The sequence below is a fragment of the Varroa destructor genome, unplaced genomic scaffold, assembly GCF_002443255.2.
Source record: "Varroa destructor unplaced genomic scaffold, Vdes_3.0 BEIS01000001.1, whole genome shotgun sequence".
Classification (NCBI taxonomy): Eukaryota; Metazoa; Arthropoda; class Arachnida; order Mesostigmata; family Varroidae; genus Varroa; species Varroa destructor.
The window spans coordinates 25,275,310-25,297,271 of record NW_019211454.1 but is presented as its reverse complement, the minus strand read 5'-3'; the positions used below and the strand labels follow the sequence as shown (position 1 = coordinate 25,297,271).

Below are 21,962 nucleotides of genomic sequence, written 5' to 3'. Positions count from 1 at the left end.
GAGGCCGGGTCAATTCAATCGGTGGAGCTTAATGGATCTGGCTGGTTCTATGAGTAGAAATGGACGTCTTGCTACCTGCAAGAATCATGCTTTTTCATGTCAGAGTTGATGTCACGCCTGGTTGCGGTACTATGCCACACCAAACTTTTGCTCTCTTTGGGGTGCTATTCCCGAGGGTTTTCGTTTTATTGCCAAAACGTTGCTATCTATCATTATTTAATGTATTTCATACTACAGCACTGGATGCGTTTTCCGAATTGAGGGGTATATGTAAGACGTCATTATAACTTGAATTGCCATTCTATTATAACTGTTATCATATGTTAACCATGACAATATATAGTAATGTCATTACCCGTTGTAGTATTGCGTTTTCTATATTTATCTTAAGTGTATTTTTTGCGATGTTTAAGATATGCTCCGTGTCCAGTACATATGGTTCTATTACTGTTTAATCAAGAATGTCTTGCAACACAATCTCAATTTGATAAAACGTGTATTTCATTTCTTATCTTGGAGATGTCTCTTTTTGCCTCCACTTATCTATTAGACTCTTACAAACGGATCTAACGGATTCTGAAGCTGGACTTATTTTGACAGACGCACCGCTAGCAGATAAAGTCTGCCTGATAAATACTGCAGTTTTCTAAAAACACGTAAGTTAGAACTGATCTGTGTCTACTGCAGGAGAAATAAGTGTACAAGAGGAAACAACTCCTAGTTTTCAAACTCAGCGCTTACTAATCAAGTTTTTGTTCCTGTCACGCCACCGCTTTGCGGAAATTCATCAAGGATTGATGAAACAATAGCCAAGCAGACACTGAACAAAAACACAGAACGGGAAGAATGAAGGTCAAAGACCAACGAGGAAATAGCCAGATGTCGAAATCCAAACGACAAAAACGCATCGCCACTATCGAAGAGGCTTTTCATAAAAACGAGGCTTGGAGTCTAAGGGCTCTGTTAGCCGAAATTGGCATTTCGCATGTAACATGGTACAGAATTATAACCTGAATTCTAAAACTACGGAAGTTGAGTTTAGAATGAACTTTTCGAAAATTGAGTTTAGGCCAGCTGGAATGTGTTTAGTGCACTTCGCGTGCAGTTTGCAGAAACACGCCTGAAGCATCGGTCGCCATAAACCAAGGATTGGGCAGTCTCTACCGACGGCCAGAGGGTGACCAGGCGACATAATGGCATCGTTCCGGAGAGAAATCAAGTTCGGTGGCAGTATCGAGTAAGTTTGGGCTTAACGTGGTGGTAATACTCACAGTGGACATAAGGGGCATTTGCTGCGACTTTCTTAAGAGACTCACGAACCATTGGTACGGCAAACGAAAGCACGCATACTAATTACTTGGCGACAACGTTAGGCTTCCTCGCCATGCCTCAATTACTTCCTGGATTAAGTAAAGGCATATCTAATGTTGGTGTCAGTCTGCTTGTTCTCCCGATCTAAGACCGTATGATTATGGGGCTTTCCATGCCATAAAAGGGGTACTTAGCTAAACGTATTCTACGGTAGAATTGCTCAGAAGGGTCTTAGATGGAGAAGAGGTTACATATAGTAAGTCGAATGGTAGATGCATAACTGTCCAAAAGCTATCAGGGCACTTCACTAACTGCATGAAAAACGATAACACATATTGAAAATCAGCGTTCTAGCCCGAATAGCTCAAAAGTTATCCAGCTTCAAAGTCCGCCGCATTTGCTTGTAACAGCCTCACACTAACTATATAAGATAATCTCTATTTGACACTAGTCCCCCCCCCCCCCCCTACTGTTTCAGCAAACATTTCTTTAGTCACGCTTCCGCGATACCTCTATTGATATATGCATTACCTTTGGGCTGCTTTTTGTACTTTTCATTTTTTTTTTTTTAATTATCATTTGTTCCCTATTTCTAATTAATGGATATGGTTATTGTCTCTTATAATTATTATTTAGATGCTTTATCTATCTTTTAGATTCTAAACAATCAGATACAACCGGAGATTTTTGCCCACGACTGAATTGACCCTACGTGAAGGGTCAGGCGAAAAATTTGTGCTAAAGTAAACAGAGTATTCTGATTAGTGTTTGTTATTGTGGTTTATGTTTGGCTTGTGAGTAGACCATTATTGTGCCGTCATAGCTAAAGAACACGGTTGAGCTTCCGAAACAAAAGGCGACCCTCCGAGTAACGGAGAATGACTATGCACATTTACGAAATTGCTATCTCATAGACTATTAAGACAAGAAGCTACGTAATGGTCCTTTTTCTTCGTCACTGTGAAACTTTTCTATTTTTTTTTTTCACAGAAGCATTGTATGTGTAAGGGATAGAAGTATAGTGTTGTTTCATTACATCTGTATTAAACTGAAGGGAAAGTATCTAAAGGTAAAGCTTGTTCATCAAGTTCGATATGTCGCACAAAAACGATATTGTATGTGTACAATATTGTGCCTCGTGAAGTAAGTAAGATAACACCCCGTGAAGCAAAACAGTGGATTTATATATAATGACCTCTGGCTACAGCCATCTGATAGGACAGAATACGATAGGCACAAGTCGAAAATTACTTTTTATACAACCAGTACGGGTGGTGCCTAAGAGTATGATGTATTTAAATGAAATCGGATGAAAGTTTAGACCGTAAGTTTTATGAATTAGGCTGGATTTAGAACTTTACATTTTTGTATTGGCAATTTATTGTGATCAGCATAAAAGCTAATCGGGTTAAGAAAATCACGCTGATGTTTTAGGGAGAAAGAACGAGCATATGAACACTTTTGGATACTTGTCTCTCTGCTGTTGAGAATATGAAGATGCATAAATCAAATTCTATCAAAGCAGTATGCTTGTTGTCTATGTTGGTTGGCCCAACTCGACAAAAATTGGAACCTTACCTAGCACTCTTTTTAAAAGGAAAATGCATCCCTACACTTAATAATAATAATGTATATCCAAGATTGCCCTTTTATTTGTAAGGGAGTCGCTACACATCTGAAACTGTTCGTCGAATGGTAGTGTAGCAGATAAAGTACACCGAAATCCAAGCCGCCGGTAACCATTTTTCTTTGTTATAATGTTTTACAACTAAAAAGGGAGATAATGCTGAGTAGCGTTTTTTCTAGAGCCTTTTTTTACTTACATGATGTAACAAGAAGGCTTACTCTCATGATACGACTGGTTTCACAGATATATATATATATATGGTAGTGAAGTCAAGCTTTGCTCGCCAATTTTTGTTTTGGTGAAATCTAGGCTGAGATACTTAGTCGATATTTGTCCATTTTGAAGTAATGGTCGATTAAGCGGCAAGCCAGTAGGTCTACACAAACAGGTGATTTCTCGCTTAGAGTGTTAAGTATGACCATTACGAGGGCATGGAAGGAACACATGTGTTGTTACGGGGAGCTGAAACGATTGTGTTGAATGGTGTGCGAACAGTAAGGGTTGATCAATAGACCAGAACCCCCATATCTCAATACAACGTCGTCAAATAATATGTAACAATATTCCACCAGGAAATCTCAATACCATTACTTGCCCTACATTTCTACCTAGTCTTACGGGGACCACAACCAATTTGACGATAAATTGCTAATTTATTGGAAATCACTGACATAGTCACAGCCTATATTTTTGATCAGATTATATATATATCGCTCTCTCACAGATCTATATATATATAGAAATAAAAAGAAAAGGCTCTAGAAAGAGCGTGATTTAACATTCCCCCGACAGCAGGAAAAGATTTCCTTAACAGTTATGCCCGGACAAGATTCAACGCATTTAGTGCAGAATGTAAAAATTGTAAAATGGGGGCTCGTTTTCCAGTCCTTTGGGATTTTTCGGAATAGTCGGACGATATATTTTTCATCAGAAGATCATCCGCGTCTTCATATACTGCAAACCTCATGCAAAAAAGCAGATTTGCCGCAACAACGTTTCATTTTTTCTCCATACCATTGAAAATATGATGTCGTTGAGTAAAAACGACGCATAGCTTTTACATTATCTAATTTATGTTGCCAAGAATCACAAGTGAGGGGAACGTATGAGGAAACGTTTTTGAATTTCTATTTGAACGTTTGGAGATTTGGAAAAGTTGTTTGACATTCGGGCCACAGGCTGCACGAAGGATACCCTTCATTTGAGATATCCTAGGTGCTCACAGATGCAACGTTTGACAGCTAAAAGAAGATATTTTAATGAATAAAGCTTAAACGAAATCCTTAAGGACTCACCTGCTACGTCACGCCCACGATAGAACCAACAAATCATAGATAATTTGCATTACATTCTAATGACAACGACGATTAAGCCAAAATTTGTCAAAAATCACACGGTTTGTATGTTTCGAATTTTACTCGGCTTCACACAACAAACTGAAGGATCATTACTGCATATGATATTTGGCCTTAAGGCCTGCGTTATACATATTTAGAATAAATACAACTATAGGGAGAAGCTTCAAAATCAGCAGCTAACCAACGAGTAAGATCTTTAAAATCATACACTTCAAAGAAATGCTATATGTCGTTGTAAAAACTTTCATCATCACGACGCCTACGCCGCCTGTCACCTTCAAGATATCGAAAATGTTACATCCTGTTCATTAAACTATTAAAAACGTTAGTTTCTACATGCTGAAAGTTCGTAGAACTCGAAACATAAGGTTACATATTTTTTCACTATCAGCTACGTCTGGGCTAAACTATCAAGGTCTACTTGATTGTTGTTATTCCTACAACAAACCCAAGCTGGTGTTTATTAGCTGGCGACTTATCCTAATCATATTGGCCGATGGCAAGTCGGTGAGAACAATAATCAAGTAAACTTGCAGTTTGCACGCTTCAGTTTGTACATCGGTACATGCGACTTGTACCGTAAAAACGTTCTACTTAATTGTATCAAGGCAATCCTATTCTTAGACGTACCAGACGCGTAACATACTTTACCTAGGTAATTGTATAAATGCTGAGCGGGACAGAAGTTTGAACCGACCAAAAATAACTGGCGAGAGCATGCCTACCTTTACTCGTTAGCAATGCATAATATTACGAACACGGTTTTGAGACAGCTAAAGCGGTTGGCGACGGTGAACGAGAGGGAAACTTCGGACAAGGTCATTAGACCTTTAGATGTCCTGAAAGCGAGCAGGACACTGCATATTCTACATGTTTTTAGACCGACGAGTAGTTCGCACTAGGCGTGCAAATTATCAACGGAAACTGTATGTCTTTTACCAAACATTACTTAAAAAGCATCATTGTGAATTCTTTGAGCTCCACGAGATATTTTTGCCATCTTTCCGTACTGAAAATAACATAACAATGACATCCGCATCACTCTACGTACTGCTATGATATTCTTGGTAGAAACAGTTTACTTAAGCGTTCTCAGTGCCGCAATAATTAGACAGCATTTAAGCGTGCCCTTTCAGTGAATCCTAAAAGGTTAGGCCCAGCTATTAGTTGTCTACGGGCTTCACTACGTGTCACCCATCGAACTCTGATGCCGTCTAAGACGAAGTCTCAACGATGCGCCTAGCATATTTGACACGAATTATTACTGATGTGTAGTCTGCATAGCATGCTTTGCCCCGAGATTTTTTTGGCAAAGTGACATTTATAGGAAGAATAAACACATAAGGTTTAACCATAGATCTTCGAAGTGCCCTATGCATCTCAGACAATTTAATATTCTATTTGGAGGAAGATTCAATGACGCAAACAATTGAGGGCTGCGACCATATTTGGCGGCCTTCAAACCAAATCTGCATAATCTTTACGTATCGGCGATTCGCTTTTAAAACTGCATCAGCGCAAGTTCCGTCTACCAGTGCTAAAAAAAAAAATGGGCTACGCTAGAAATAACCTGAGAACTTCGAAGACGTTAGGACGAACAGCGACCGAGTACTACTGGTAATGTAGCTCTCAATTTTTTTTCCTCACTGAACTCCTTAAGACGCCTACGTAGTTAAGAGGTGTCCTTTTGTCCTAGTTAGCTAGCTGTAGCTTCAATTTGTACTTCCAGGGACCATTATCGTATGCTGACTCATATTGCTGTGTCCGAAGACGCTGATGATGTCGATTATACTGGCACAAATCAGCATGCAGCCGACTGTGTTAAGCATTATACAAATCATCGACAATAGGTGTTTATTGCTTGCCAAGCTCAGCATCTTTGTTTCGTTTATCGTGATCATCATACCTGTAGTGCCAGCATCAGCAGCTTAGGTCAGCGACGACTGACAGACCTAATAACGAATTAGGGTTCCACCTCAAGGCCTCAAGGCAAAAAACATTCAAGCGGTAGGGGCTATGGTAAAACATTGCGCTCGAAAAGAGTGGCCGTTTTTCTTTTCGCACGATCTTGGTGTGCTAGCTGCCTCAACTACTATTGTCGTTAACAATGACCGCTTCGGTTCATGTCTTGCACGATGGGTATGCAAATCCCTATGCGGCTGTACGTTGACAATTGTAGCAAGCCGGGCTTTATCGCGCTGTCGCTAGTGGAAGAAGTATACAAACGTTATACAAGTTGAATCCGTCGATTTGAGGATGCGTAAGACGAAGTAACGTCGTGGCTCAAAAATGCGACACGCGCCTTGTCGCTTGCTACGAGGATTAGATTCATATCGACGTTGCAATCCGCGACGCTATTCGATGGGCTAAGTGTTCTGCTGATGTCTCCCACGTTATCAGGTCATCTGATGGGTCTCGCCCGTTTACAGTCCAGGTATCGTACTCCACCTAAAGCCCCCTACACTGCTCGACCGTATCGATTATCTGCACAGTATTATGTACAAGCGCTCCTTTGGGTGAATAACTAACGATCTAGTTCCCGCTCAATGAAGCTAAGTTGAGTGATGGTCTCTTGGTCCGTATTTTTAACAACCTTCGAAAGCTGCCTACGGTTCTTTTAGTTTCAGAAACGTAAACTTAGTCGCTCAAAGTTTATAGCCAGCTCTAGGCAATATTCCCGCTTCTACTTTTTATAGAATATCATTTTCTATAATCCACTTAGACCGCTTGCAGCAGTGTAAGGTTTTATGGAAATTCTATCAAGTTTTGCATCGGACTGAATGGTTCGGACATGAGTTGATTTTCTAACCCGCCCAGAGTTCCAATAATGTACTTGCGTAAAACTGGGCACGCACCGTTAGAAGGCTCTTTAATCGCCATACAAGTTTATTGTTAACGTGCTAACGTTCTTTCAAAACGTAACATTCATTTGGCGATAAATTGTGATAGGCTGTCAATGGGGAAAGCTTTTCAACAGCTAGTCGCTCATAGTGCAATCGAATAGAGCACAGAACATTACAAAATTACCCACTCGTTCTAATGTCGATCATTCAACTATTTGCATAGTAGGCTTTTTTAAACTATACAATATTCTAAGTAATGCATATCGATTTATGTTTGATATTAACCATATATCATATATATATTTCAAGGGGGCCTATGGACGATTTTTTGATGACCAAAGCTATCTCGTTTAGCGAGCAAACGAATAGCTTTGCTGCCTCGCCCTGTTTGCACTCAAACAAGTTGAGCCTGAAATCTCGCATTGACGTTACTTGCTCATTTCGCTAATAGATAATTTTCCTCGTCGATCGATACATTTAACGCACTCCGGTCCTCAAATAGTGCAGATCCAGTCAGCAATTACAATGCACATGGGAACCTCATAAATCATATCTCAAGCTGGTTTGCTCTATTTTAAGTGATTTTATAATCTCATTAATCATAATGATCGGGCTACGCTCGATAGCGTCTAGCATGAGACCATTAGCATAACGTCAATAATGGCAGAACGGGCAACAGGTTTTCAGGTAGATTCGTAACCAACATCAGGAAAGTTGAACATTTATTATCAGCTGATTAATCGTCCATTGGATGTTTGCGCTTTCGATCAATCCATTGCTTCGGCCTGCTTTCTGCCTGTTACTACCCGCCCCTGTCGAAGGGTTCACAATTGTAGATTCAACTAAACGGTCGAGTGTTGCAAATCTATCTAGCTCTCCTTTGCATCGTGAAGCCCGCTTTACTCGCATACGATGTGACAAAGCACGTTTTTAAAATAGCATATCTTCAAAAGTTTATTTGGCCACAGCGGAGACCGGAGTCGATGTATACAGCGTCATCAACGCCTTTCCTCCCATTTATTCGCTCTGAAAACAAGGACCACCCCGATACTCCCTATGCGTGACGAAGTGGTTTCGCATCGCAATACCGTTTTGCGAATGTACACAGCCTGGTGTGCATAAAGTATTTTGTCAAATTAGTTGACTTGCCCATATTATATTACACTCACATTGTCAATGTCTCAATAACGTAACCCATCCCATTGGGAAGTCCCGTTATCATAAGCAGATAGGTACACCGTAGGACGGTACGCAAGAAGAGCATATCGTCTTAAAGCTTGACCGAGCTCTATACGTGATCTGAAAGGACACACAGGTTACGCTAATTAGTAAAAAAAAAGAAACAAGATTTGATCGCTTCATTCTATTTTGATCTTCATGCTAAGTACGCATTAAGGAAGCCCCTGGTTGAAGATACATTTGTGCTTCCTGCTCTACCTTTTCATACTGCAAACTTTTCTCCGATGAAATTTCTCCGAATTTCATCGGGGAATTTCCTGTCACACAAGCGGTAATCTGTTTTTCCCTAATCTTAACTGAAATCCCTTGAGCTGCTACATAACACTGGCCAGTTGTCTTTTTTCTACAGTTCCCAGTGCTTGCACATACCGAACTTGCTTCACCTACACCTGCCGACGGTAAATACTTAAACTAGCATAGTGCAAAATTTGGCTGGAACCAAATAGACCAAGCGTGGCATACCATTATATATAGGAAAAGGAATGGCATGCCATACCTTGGCAAGCTTGACGCTCGCCTCATAAGGTCAGTGCCCAAGTTCACAGCTATGCATGAACGCTTTGCATAACCACAAAAATCGTTCAATTACAACGTTTTTCTTCATTGATCATAATCAGCTTCAGACGGTTAAATTCAACGCACAAGCAAAAGCACCAGAGTGTCAAACTTTGCTACTGGTATAACAGCAAACGAGCACGCCGATATACAGTCAATTGGGAAACAACGAAAAGATATCAGACGGATTTTCATCATTTATAAATGTATACATTTAATATTTCTATAATACGCGTAATTAGTTCATATTTCGCAAGAAATCTAATTTTTGAGACGAACAAACAACGTATGTTTACTTTCCTGAGTCTCGAAAAGGTCGTGGCTAGTTATAAACACTGACAGGCTCTCAACATACAAACCAAACAAGCTGCAGCCGATATGCGAGCGGTGGCCGGTAGCCTCTGGGCGAACACCTTATCCTCACAGCAAAACCGTGGCGGTACGCCACCTAACGGAAAACGAGTGGGCTTGGTATCCACTCTGGCAGGCAGTTTCGTGTCGACGAGAGAGGAACAGCTTAAGCGACTGCTGCACAGAAAGGTCGCTGGGATGGGACGACCCGCAGAGCCTGGTCTTCATCACAGGACAGCAATGCCGCTAGGAAGATTTTTGGTAGAGGGAGCTTTATGCGGCAGTATTAATTAATGAGCTAATCTGGCGATTGAGATACATTGTAGGATGCGTTCCCTTGGCTGCCTGCCTAGACCAGACAGGCAGGCAACCTCCGAGTCCTTCCAACAGAGCGTGCAAAGCATGCTTGAGGTTAGGAGTTGCAAGAGAAGGGTTAGCAAGAAGAAGTCGTCCAGTAAAAGCTGGAGTTACATGGCGCCAGTCAGCTGAATGAAGAGGCCACCAATAGCAACGGCGGGCTGTGGCCACAGCCTGCCAGAGCTGTAGTAGTTTCGTAAGAAGGTATCAAATGGCGTCCTTATGAAACTGCTATTCTGCGGGGGCCTGGAGCAACGTTGAAGGAAAGCAATATCGGAAGAGGGAGAGAATTCATGTCGGGTAATTATGGGGAAAAGCACGCATATATGACATTTGATTAATTTCACGGTGTGCATAGGGAAAATGTGTGTGCACGACTTTACAATGTTTAAGCACTGAACAACGATAGATAAGCTACGTCTGCTTATTCAATTGATCAAACGTGATGAAGAGAGAGAATTCGACTGGCAACACAATAATTCAGTCGTCTTTTACCCGCTAATTTGTCGTACGGCTCATTTCAACTCATCTGGTTTCTTCTTAGCGATGTACCATTTCTATTGCAAAGGACCTTGGTCTAAGACTTGTCACTATAGTTTTCTGCTAGTAACTTAGTTTAATGCTACATAATCTGTTTATACTGAAAGACTGTGATAGCGTAAATGCGCCAGCCGAACATAGGCTTTACCAGTTTGTAACTATTTTCAACTGTACATCTTCGAGGGCTTCTATTAGACAAGCTCTACCGTGTCATCTGCATAAAGATAGACCAATGAATAATTTGTTTTTATCTAAAAGCAAATTAATATAAGGTAACAAGTAGCAGAGTTTCTAACCAGTACAGCTAAGCCGGATTCTTCTCGGAAGGAAAACATAACATCTGTAAAGCTTAATGAGCTTATAAAAAGCTTATAAATAACAATAACGTCATTAAAGGTACTTAGGACAGTTTTTACCTAACCTAATAAACCTACCTTTTAAAGCAGTGTTTTTGTCGTGATGACTTCTACTAAAGAAATCCATGTCGAGCTAAAGCGGCTTGTATCTAAAATAACACACACAGCTTCTTTTTACACAGTTAGCTATACAGAATGGCAGGTATAAATTAAAAATGCTTTCTAGGTTCTGTCATTTTTTAGACTGTATATAAACAAAGAACAAATATTTCCATATAATGCCTACATTTACTAGAAATACCAGTTCTGATAGTCATGATTATTCAATATCTTGAGCACTATCTAAAGCTATAGTGCCTTCGACTTTGGACTTGAGCTACTCACTTGTGATTCTTATTTTTTCTTGAATCCTTAACTAACTTTTAATCCTTAAGTAACGGTACGTCAAGCGATATAAACAGGCACAAATCTAATAGAGTGTCGCTCAGGCACAGTGCGTATAAAAAATTCTTACGTGTTAAGTTTTGGCCGGATAGGAGGTCAAAAAGTTCCAAAAATGCGAAGGCTCAAAACTGCCGAAGAGCTCAAAATCTGCAAAGAAAAGTTACGAAAAAGACGAACTATTGGAGTTTATCTATATACCTCTTATAAACCAGTTAGTTTCATCGTATCGGCCGTTAATTTCTCTATCAAATACTTATATATCAAAAATGCCGTTAGAGCAATTATGGTAAATTTTCAAACCTTTTTAATATAAATTCTATTTAGCATCTTTTGATTAAGCTACCCAACGTCTCCCTCGAGCTTTTCAGCGTCGTCGATCACCAGTTTTGTGTAAAAAGGGAAAATTAGTCCATGTGGGGGATAATAGCTAATCTTCAGCCAAATACCGAAAGTGCGATACTGTTGTTTGCCCTAACGAGTTCGCCGTTTGACTTTAAAGAGAATCTCCTTTTTTGTTTAATAGAAAGCGTTGCAGATGAGCGCATGCCCGTTACGGCAAATAGCCTACAATCGGCTTTCCCAATCTGAATGCACCGCCACGTATAGGCCTTATATACTTTAGCAACACTCTGAAGCTAAATGTTCTGCCTACAGAAATAATGAGCAAGCCCTGACACTCCTATTTTTTTCGTCTTTTTTCCTAGTAGCACACTCAATGATAATAATCTAAACGTTATAGAAAGATGTTTCCACTTTGTTTACCGGTCCTTTTAAGCGCTCTCTGAGGGAGTCTTATATATAACTGTGGGGACAGTTTGTTGTCATAAGGCAGTCTTTTGCCCTGGCACAAGGAAGCCTACGTTAGTGTCTTGCCAGAGAATACCTATTACTTTGGTAATATTCCCTCTAGTTTACAAAGCGAATTTTCAGAAATCGGCTGTCTGCAGAACTCCATTAAAGCTCGTACTACTACCACAAGGATCAAGTGAGCCGGTTCTTCGTATCCAACAGGCTCAGGGCTGAAGTTAACAACGTTGATATAATTGGTCCAACATTGAAGTGGCCCCAAGAGAACAAACGCAAGAAGAGTTTAAGTTTTTAAAATGGATTCAAATGGGCTAAATTATTGAAGAGATTCAGTCAAGAATTCACTACCTTTTGAACCGTACCTGGAAATTACTATATCATACATAACGATGCGACATAGACTGATGAAATGCTTGCGCCACTTGTCCTGGGGACGGCTTCAATTCTATGCAGCAGCTTTCTTCTCTAACCCCTGGTTTCAGGTCGCTCAAAAACAATCTATTGCTCATGCGGTTCCTTGTTACTTGAATAGACATTATTTTCCAGTTATTTTACTGCTCATTCGATATCGATCGTTACCCAGCCAGGTCTAAAGGATCAGCAATTTCATGTACGCATTAGGGGGAAATGGTCCTGCAGATAGTGGCGCGTAATTGAGACGTTCAGATTTAACTGCTTTCATTTTAAACATCCCAGCTCCTCAGTGTTATGTCATAACTTCCAGCTGTCATTGACCACACCCAAATCCAATAACAACCAGCGTGAACATAAAGATATCCGCCATCAGTAATACGCTCACGTCGGTTATAGCTTCAGGAGCAACATTAGAACAAATTTAGTATTAGTCAGAGATTGTGGCGTTGAGAGCAATCTCTGCAGTATTATATATTATATTACTAATAAGTGATCCATCTGAGGCTAACTACCTCAGTACAACAGCTGTGCGTAAATAAATAAATCTATTGATTAGAATCTGCCATATATGTCTTATATGGCTAGCTGAAGCTAGTCCTTGTTCTCTGTTCTGCTACTGTCCAAGCTGTTCGGCTGCTGAAAGCAAGCAGAAAAAAAAAAACAAAATATACTCAATGTGTATAATTTGAGCATCGCTTAAGCGAGTAACTATCTATCTGTGTACGTACCTGGTGCATTTGAGGTCAAATAAAAGAACATATTTCAGTGCCAATACTTTCGCTTCATAGAGTGATTAAGTTTTCCGCTACGATTATGTTCTTACCTGTATGTCTGTTTACCTAAAACACTCAATGAATCGGATTTAGCCAAACATAATAACAAAAGTGGCTTTACGATGACCTAGACAGGCCATGACACGTATGCACCGGACGTGCCCTTGAACGTAGCCAACTTGGAACGGTAGTGGATAATTAAAACGAAATGAACCTACCCACTTTAGTCTGAGTTTTCGGAGTAATTTATTTCATAATTTCGCTCTACCATAGATATTGTAATACATTTAAGATAAACAAATCATACTCAGTGTCTATAAATTTCTCGAGATCAGAGTTCCGAGGCTAGCGCGTAATCGAAGTGGGCGCCATGAGCGGAAGATCAATTCTTTTACTGCATTCTACTGAATTTTACTGAGTGGCTCTGCATTTTGTGACTGCAGTTAGATCCCAATGCACGTGTTAGCGTACGCATTTCGCGTTCGTTGGCAACCTTTGCTATCAACCCTATAACAGATACTGTCTGATTTTGGCTGTTCGGTCTCTCTCGCTCTGGCCGTGATCTATTTACTCGAATTTGAGTATAATTATCTTCTTTCTCCTTTGCGACACATATGAATATGCTTATATATTAGATAAAACTGCAATACGTAAGCGATAAAAATACGCAAGCAGTATCTACCTAGCTAGCTGCTAATCTGATTAGTCCGTTGTTTGTCTATCTTTGCTATGATAGTTGTACGTCGACCCAGCGTATCAGTTCCTGGCCACGAAGCTCGCGCCTTTGCCGCGTGGGCAAACGAGTGTGGTTCGTAATAATAAAAATAATGAATACGCTAGTGCAGATGCAGCTGTACATAGCGGCAGCACCTACGTTGGCGTTGTACGCTAAATGACGAAGATAATACCTTTAATGTTGCCGTATGTTCCTCTCTATCGCATCTGTCTGTCCGCATTTGAATATCTATCTGCTACGCAGGGTACGAAGGCAGTCGACGAGAGATTAGCGGACCGGGGGGCCAGGACAGGGGAGAGATACTGGACGCGTGGAATATGAGTAGCAGGGGCGGCAAGGGCTACGCCGATCGGACGAGGTCAACTTTTTGTTCATTACATTGAGCTACGTAGAGAATGATGATGGTGATAATGATGATGAGGAGGAGAACGACAACTACGGCGCCAACCGGTTGGCCGGGGAATACGAGTCGTATTCTCGTTCTAGTCGGCCAAAGCCCGTTGCCATCGACCATTGCTACTAATGCCGCTACTGCCACGGCGACGACAGAAATAATAGCGGCCCACAATCGCCATCAACGTTATCGTTGTTGTTAGAAAAGGCCTGTCTCTTTAGGGAAGGACGATCAGACCTTGGTACGTTGTACGCGGGATTCGATGGGCTGGGAGACGGAGAATCATGCTACTTTGGAACAAACGCTGGCGTAAAGTCTTGCATTTGCCGGGTCACTAATTAAGGGTGCTTAATTGTCCTACTCTCGCACTCCGGCTCCCATTTGAAGGTCTTCGCTTGGAGAAAGTGTGGAACGTATAAATTTTGCCTAAACCGCTAATACGCTGGAGAAATGATTCTGCATTCGTCACGGATCATGAATATACACAATGCAGATATGACGCCTAACGTGCGTGTATCCAACGAAACGACGCAAAGTTAACCAATCTCAATACCACCTACAATTCGCTTAATAACCGTGTCAAAGGATGCTTTTGAAGTTTTTTGAGATTTAATATTGCTAGCGTGCGCAGCAGCCAGTGTGTTCCATATCTTTCATTAAAAGTAGTAGCATATTTAGATGCGAGGTAGATCTATGATTATTTGAGTCTTTGTCGTCACAGACAGGTACCAAACTTTATCGCTGACCAAGGACCCTGTCTACCTGCAGCGCAGCAAGAGTTTAGCTTGATTGTACGATTTTGGCAGTATCGAGTAACAATGGCTGAGGAGCTTGAAAGCTAGAGCACTGAAAACGTCTGGTTTTCGTTACAAAAAAGACAGTATCTTAAAAATGATCTAACTAATACTTTGTACACATTTACATGTTTGAATTAAAGTATTGCTCGATTTGTTTCTGTGTGAAGTGTTGCGTAACGATGGCTAGTGTGTACTATATATATATACATATATATATACACACATAATACTGGCTAGAAAATTCGTCGTTACTTAGAAATGCGGCCTTCATCAACATTCCGTGTAGATATTTTTCTATCAGATGAGACGATGTCAATGAACACTTGAGTCGATGCTCACTGGGCATTTAGGTAGGATAAATATGTTGCAAGGGCTTAGCTTCTTGTGTATCGTATTTTTCGTAGCATTATTTAATAGAAAAACGCAAACGGTACGGCTTGCCCTGTCGTTGTATTAGAACGTACTGTTCCAAAGGTCTGACCTTGTTGTTCTAATACTGTGCTCGCACAGTAGCCTTCCCATTTACGACTTGTATTTAGTAATGAAGTTACGTATATTTGCATCGCAAGCACATTGGGCCCTATCTATAAGAGTTAATAAGCCATTATGGCCCGTGCAACATAAGCCAATATCCTCCTATATTGCCTGAGTCTGCTATGTATATACAAGATGACTAATTGAGCTAAGAAGGGAGAACCGCGTATTGACTCTTACGACAGCCTTAACTACAACAGTCCACTTATACGTTGAGAGAATATAACAAATCATAGGAAATTCGCCACTGCCAAATACCAATACGTATATATTGCATGTCTGAAACGATGTGCCTTCACTATTTTGCTAGTTATTTAACTTGCTATTATAGAAAACTAACATATACTATGAGTTCTTTAACACTCTATCGCCAAGGGTTAGAGTTACATAATTATCGTCAATGCGTCAACCGTAAAACAAACAAACAAGTACTTATTTTGCCAGTATTTTGAGATGTACACTTTGATCACCCCAGCTTGAAAAACGTTTTTGTGCCGTAGCGGACATTTTTCAGCTGTCCACGCGTTACCAAAGGAGGAGCCTTTGACGAGGGGAACGACAATGCTTCAGGTTCGTTACTCTCGTTGAGAACTCTTCACAGCGACCGTTGATTGGTAATGGCCGAGACCCCGTGCAATAGCTTTGTCAAAATCGTAAGCGATAATAAACATTGCAGCAGGTCGGACCAGACATTCAGATTCTAAACCATTCTCAAATAGACGGCCGACTCCATACGTGAATAGGACAACCCGTACTTTTTTGTGCCGCTGTCCGCCGGCACTCTCAACAAACCTATGCAGTCGAAATCGGTCGTCTTAAAAAGCTGAATCGATATCTCACTCCCATACGCTGGCGATGGTGCTTCTCGAGCGTGGGCTGCCTGAGTTTCATTGTAAATTTGTATTTGCTTTACTTTTTTTTTTTTTTTTCTATTTATAGATGCTTACTACGCCTCTTTTTTCGTGACAAAGATCGACCACACAATTCACTTTGCAGAATAAAAATTTTCATATGAATCATCCAGCTCTAACGATGCGCAAACCTTGCTCAAAATGTGTGAGCGGAATATCGTTTATGATACCGGACGGCGGATTTAAAACACCGTCTAGACTTCTTCTAGCTCACTTTCAAAGCGAATAACGTTGACTCGTTGATGTGAGCTGTGACACGTTCAGCTGAACATGTTCGATAGGATTTGATGCACTATATAGATAAAAAGCTTGCACGCCGAAGGCCCTTTTTCAAAACCGCCCGACCGTTCGGAACATCCAAACAGCGGCCGAAACTACTGTAACACCAAAAACTATTACGACTTATTGTAGAAACCATAAACAAAAGTGACCGTCATCGGCATGAAGGCAGCGCCATACTGTGCGCCTAGTTTTGCCTGAAAATCGGTTGGCCCTCGGCCGGACTATCCAGGAATGAAGGGCTGTTTAGTTTATTAGTTAGAGGTTTGCCATAAACCTACCGCACGATGGCACGTCAGCTGAATTTACGCAACCGGACAATGCGACTGGCTCCTCCACCATGTCTAATAACTTTAGTGTTCCTGCAAGTGTATTTTTAGCAACACGCCCATCTTTTTACCTATATTGAATGAAGGAACCCTTACCCATCTGGCCAATGATGCATTCGAACTGACTAGAGGTCCAATGATTCTCTTACCTTTTAAAGCAGTCGTATTGTCAACGCTGTTGCTGTCAATTTTTCGGATGGTAAATACACCCAGTGCTCTGAGAGGTGCCAGTCCTGCTAGACTCAACTAAGGAAATGTTCAAAGCAACTTGCTTCAGATAAACCTTAACCGCATATATTTTTTTCGCTAGTATCATATACACGTGAAGCTCTGATTACGTATATGTCTGCTTTATCTTCAAACAGTATGGTAGCTTGAAACGGGAGAACTGTTCTAGATAAGCAAACCATGCCTTGTTTGAGTATCCATGCGAGAAACGGCACAGTGAGTTCCTTAGCAGTGAAAGCCATGCTTTAAAATCATCACGAAAGGCTTCGATAGCCCTTGTGGGTCGTACCGCCACGCGTAACTAAGGTTGATAAGTATCCGCAAGCGTACGCATCGTAGGGACGAAACTGGCGACAAGGATCTGTATATCAAGCGGATAGAAGATCATAGCATGAGATTCTAGGCACTTTAGTCATTCCACCAAATGTCTAAGTGTGCTCGCTTTTATCAGTACGACTGCCATCAACTAACGCAGCTCGATACAGTTGCCCCAGGGATTTATTATCCAGAATCGGCATCATCTCCAGCCCTTACCTAGATGCACCCTCCAGTCCAGATCCGGTCTATATCAACCAAATTTATGGCCAATTGGAAAAAAAATTGATTCGTTCGTGAATCACCGCGATGGTATTATACTAGCTGTTTTTCACCTACAAAAGGTTGACGTTATACAGCATAGAGGTCCCCGCGTAATGGCGGCTTTGTCCTCGAACTGTAAGTAGGTCACGTAGATTCTATAGACTAGATTGGTAGGTACGCTTACTATGGGGTCGGCTTTAACACTGTTTGTCTGTATGTGTTTTCTTTATTTAATTATACGTTTGGTGTAGAGTGTGTCTATAAACCAGCAATTCCTGGCCATAAAGTATCATACCTTCAAAAGTTAATGAGTACACACCACACAAGCGCAGGAACGTGTTTTACATAGAGTTTTAGCCATTACTTAGCTGCGGCTTGTTATTAGCTGATACGTTTATATTGATTATCGGTCGAACCTGCTGAAGCTTCTCGTTGTGGAGGACGGGAAATTGTAACAGCGGATATGTGCTTTCTCCTCCTGGAGATAAAACCGCGATTGCAAAATACTTTATCTTTCTCATATAATCACGTCGAAAATCTGTATTGCCATTTAAACGTCTGCCCCAGAAATTAGGGCTGTTTGTCCTAATGGCCGTGTTGGGTTGCAGTTGTTTAATATTACGTCTTGGTTCATTCAGACTCGGCGTCATCCGTCGTTCAACACCAGATTTGAACCCATTCACATCGTTAAGAAATTCGCTGCTTGCGCTGACTTTTTTTATCCGCACCACAAAAAGCTCAGCCTGACCGGGCCTTCTGGTGATCACGCTGAATGATCGATCTGCAACTGATTCAATTTTTCTCCTTATCAAATCAGTTCTCCTTAGCTGTGCACACACTTGAAAGCGCAGCAGGAAGTCATGATCATATCTACAACCGAAGTCAAAAGGACAATATACCCTCATCAATAACAAGTAGGTAGCCAGTCCTTGTAGCGCAAAGACTATTTCGTTGTCAGTATAAAAAAATTTTCTTTACAAGTTACTCTCAAAAGAAGCCTAGTTACAGCCTTGCTACTCATGTCATTGTATAGACATGCATGTCCCCTTGGAAGTAGTATTGCTGGTTCAATTTTATGGAGAACGCGTCTTGGCAATCCTCATACTTAATTCGTCGCGCCTACCACTTCGCCCAATGGCTCGCCTGAAAGCACCTTTGCACAAACTCTGTTGCCGCCCGCCACCAAAGAACTTATCATCTGAGTTAAATGCGTACCATCATTCGCCAGTTTTTAGAGATTCGATGTTTTTTTTTTAGCCTTTTCCACGTTCTCTGTGATGACCGTCTTTAGCATTGCCAGATGCGACCACTAGCTCTGCGGCTCCTATAGTCATTGCCCCTACTGACAGCGTGGTCACTAGTGGCATACAATTAGCGAAATACAATCGACTGGTATGAATTAGGCTGAGCGACTCAAGTTTCCCACCGGTGACGCGCGCAGGATATCAGTTATCCTTCGCATGCACAGAGCTCATTTGTGCTAGAAAATTGTTACCTTATTAGCTGGAAACTTTTTCTTGTTTTTATTTCGATTTGTTGGAAATAATTGACAAAGAATTTAGCGTTTCCTTACAGAACTGGAAAACGAGAAAACGCTGATCTAAACTCATGCCACCTACTCGGCCACAGATTCTGTAGAGAGTCCCTACGCAGCAATGTAGTATATCCAATACAATGCACATACAATGAGCTTCACGCAAATGCATCACTTGCATTTGCGTGAAGCTCATTGCTAGTGACTTGCTAGACTGTTTACCTTATCTCTCGGTAGGCCAGGTAGTTTAACCATATCAACAGCTTTACATAAATAACTCAGCACACTCTACAGGATCGTACTAAATAGCACGTAGAATCTTTTTTTCTCACGATTCTCATTGTGAAGACCGTGAGTTTTCTATCCATTTCGATAGACTCGTACAGAATTCGTGTACCCGCGCGCTGTCGCAAGTCAAAACAGCCTCGTATACAGTGCCCCTGTGACGCGAAACATGATGTTCAGGTAGGGTCACTTCTTTTTTCTAATAAGCAGAAATACAAACAATGGTTTGCCCCATGTTGATGTCCCGGAATTGAAAAGTCATCTATACAGAAATGACACATCAAATCTTCATTCACAAGTTCATTACTAACTATACTGCTGACAATTATGTCGATCGTTAATTTATGTGCGATTATTTTTGACCGACGCCGACTATGGTTTCACAATATGCCTAACTAGTCTGTACACAGGCGGCTAAAAAGCTTTCCAATAAACAGCATTATTGTCTTACCTCTAAAGTTCCCACTGGCTAAAAAGGGTGAACCACGCCTTCGAATAAAAAAAGGTTAACTTCAGTGACACGCAAGGGTTAAGCATTTACTCCAAAATAACAGATTTGACCCAAATGTGCTGATCACACCCTGCTTACTTACTTACTTACTTGAACAGGCATTGGACAACACGATACGATTCACCCATGACAAAATGAGTGGCTTCTTGCGCTTTCTCCTGAATTTATTGAGGATTAGGAGTCACAGCACTGACAACGATCTGGCTGCCGATTTGCCTGTTCTTAGCGAGTACAATACAGCGACGGAGGTAACACTTCGGAAAAATAATAGTTTACTGCTAAAAATGTTGGGGAACCCGGTTATCTATCCTTTTTTCTAGTAAGCGTTCTAGTGAGTCGCCTCGTTGCAAGATCAAACCACGAAGCCGCTCCTTGTTCCACCTCAGGGTTTCACGCTCAACCAGAGACGTGCGCTCCCACGAGTCCTTGCAGAAGGCGTAACCAGCAGGATCGAAGGAAATACTCGAGGGAACAAAAGAGTGAGAGTTGACAGAGAGTCTGGGTGAGCAAAAGCAAAAGATACGAAGGACAATGCATGGAAAAACGTTGGAAGCCGACACTCGAAACGGAAGGAGCGGCTACCGCCCGCTGATCTCGCAGTAGCTTCCCAGATTGAGTGTCTTCTTTATCTTACTTCGTAGGCCTCTTTCTAGCTTAAGCCTAACTAAAGTGTGAGTCCCTCGGGATAGGGGCAAAAAGTTAGTACTTTCTTTTGGTAGCCATTGCCTGTAACATCGTGGCATACGAGACAATTGTGGAACGGTGAGAGCACTGCGCACTCCTTAGCTGATTCATGCAAGATCCAAGGAGCAGCACACCAACTCGACCAGCGTTACAGCCAAGTACAGCCTGAGATCGTCCTTTGGTGAGAAGCCCACACGCTCGCACAGACGTCCATTTTAACTGACCCCACTGCTTCTCTTGTTGTTAGTACAGAGACTAACGGAAGTTGCGCTCTCTAGAAAATAATGCACAGAAAGGAGGAAAAAACAAGGAAGTAAAATTATCTTTGAGCGGGATACGGCCGCCAAATGATCAACGATTACAGTAGACATGGACAACAGCCGAGGAGATGCTCATCTTTCTAGCGTTTCTTAAAAAGGAATCAACGAGATTGGAAGACCTAACGAGATTTACAAAAACCTCACTTAATAATAATAAGGCTGAAACATAAGAGGAAACATAGCAAGTTACTAACTACACCTGAAACGTCGACCTTATTTGACTTCAACTAGACGGCCACGGGGGGGGGGGGACAAATCTTGAAATTTTCGTTCATTTTCTAGCCTTTTTTTCCTATGACCGATTCTCTTCGCAGCATTTAGTAATATTTGGTCATTTTTAATTTGGCACGTATATTTAGCAATAAGATGATCTCCCTTTCCAAATTTTAACCAAAACTATAGTCAATCTTATACTTCAATTCATATCTTCGTTTGCCAGCCAGTTTCATGTTATATATCAATGGACAGGGCCCTTGCCGTCATTTTTAACCATTGTGTAAAGCACAATTGTATCTATGCAGCTGGTAACGGTTATGGCACATATTTCATAATTTTTATGCTACAACAACATGGTTATGAAACAAATGGTTAGATGCCTGTAATGTAGAGACGTGTTTGGCCGCTAGAGGTTGCTAGAAATGCGTCCTAAACCACCTCTACCAAAAGTTTGATTGGAAAAATGAGCAAACATCTATCGAAAACTCTCTTAAATATTTATTACTCAATCAAACCTTCAGAGGACGGATCGCTTGTTCAAATATCTCAGAACTTGGCCATACACTAACCTAATCAAACAAGACTGCTTTTGTGAGGTTGGATCTCCCCTCGTGCAGACGGATAATGCGAAACAGAGGTCAGTAAGAAAG

The 21,962-nt window shown here is 41.2% G+C and overlaps 1 long non-coding RNA gene across 1 annotated transcript; it reads right to left on the bottom strand.

Annotated features, from left to right (window-relative positions):
• Positions 1 to 8,217: 8,217 nt before the first annotated feature.
• LOC147758430 (uncharacterized) lies at positions 8,218 to 11,342 on the bottom strand. Its single transcript, XR_015318918.1, has 4 exons — positions 11,052 to 11,342; positions 10,616 to 10,686; positions 9,293 to 9,530; positions 8,218 to 8,438 (listed from the first exon to the last, which is right to left on the bottom strand). It is a non-coding gene; the product is annotated as an uncharacterized LOC147758430 (long non-coding RNA).
• Between the last annotated feature and the right edge of the window lie 10,620 nt (positions 11,343 to 21,962).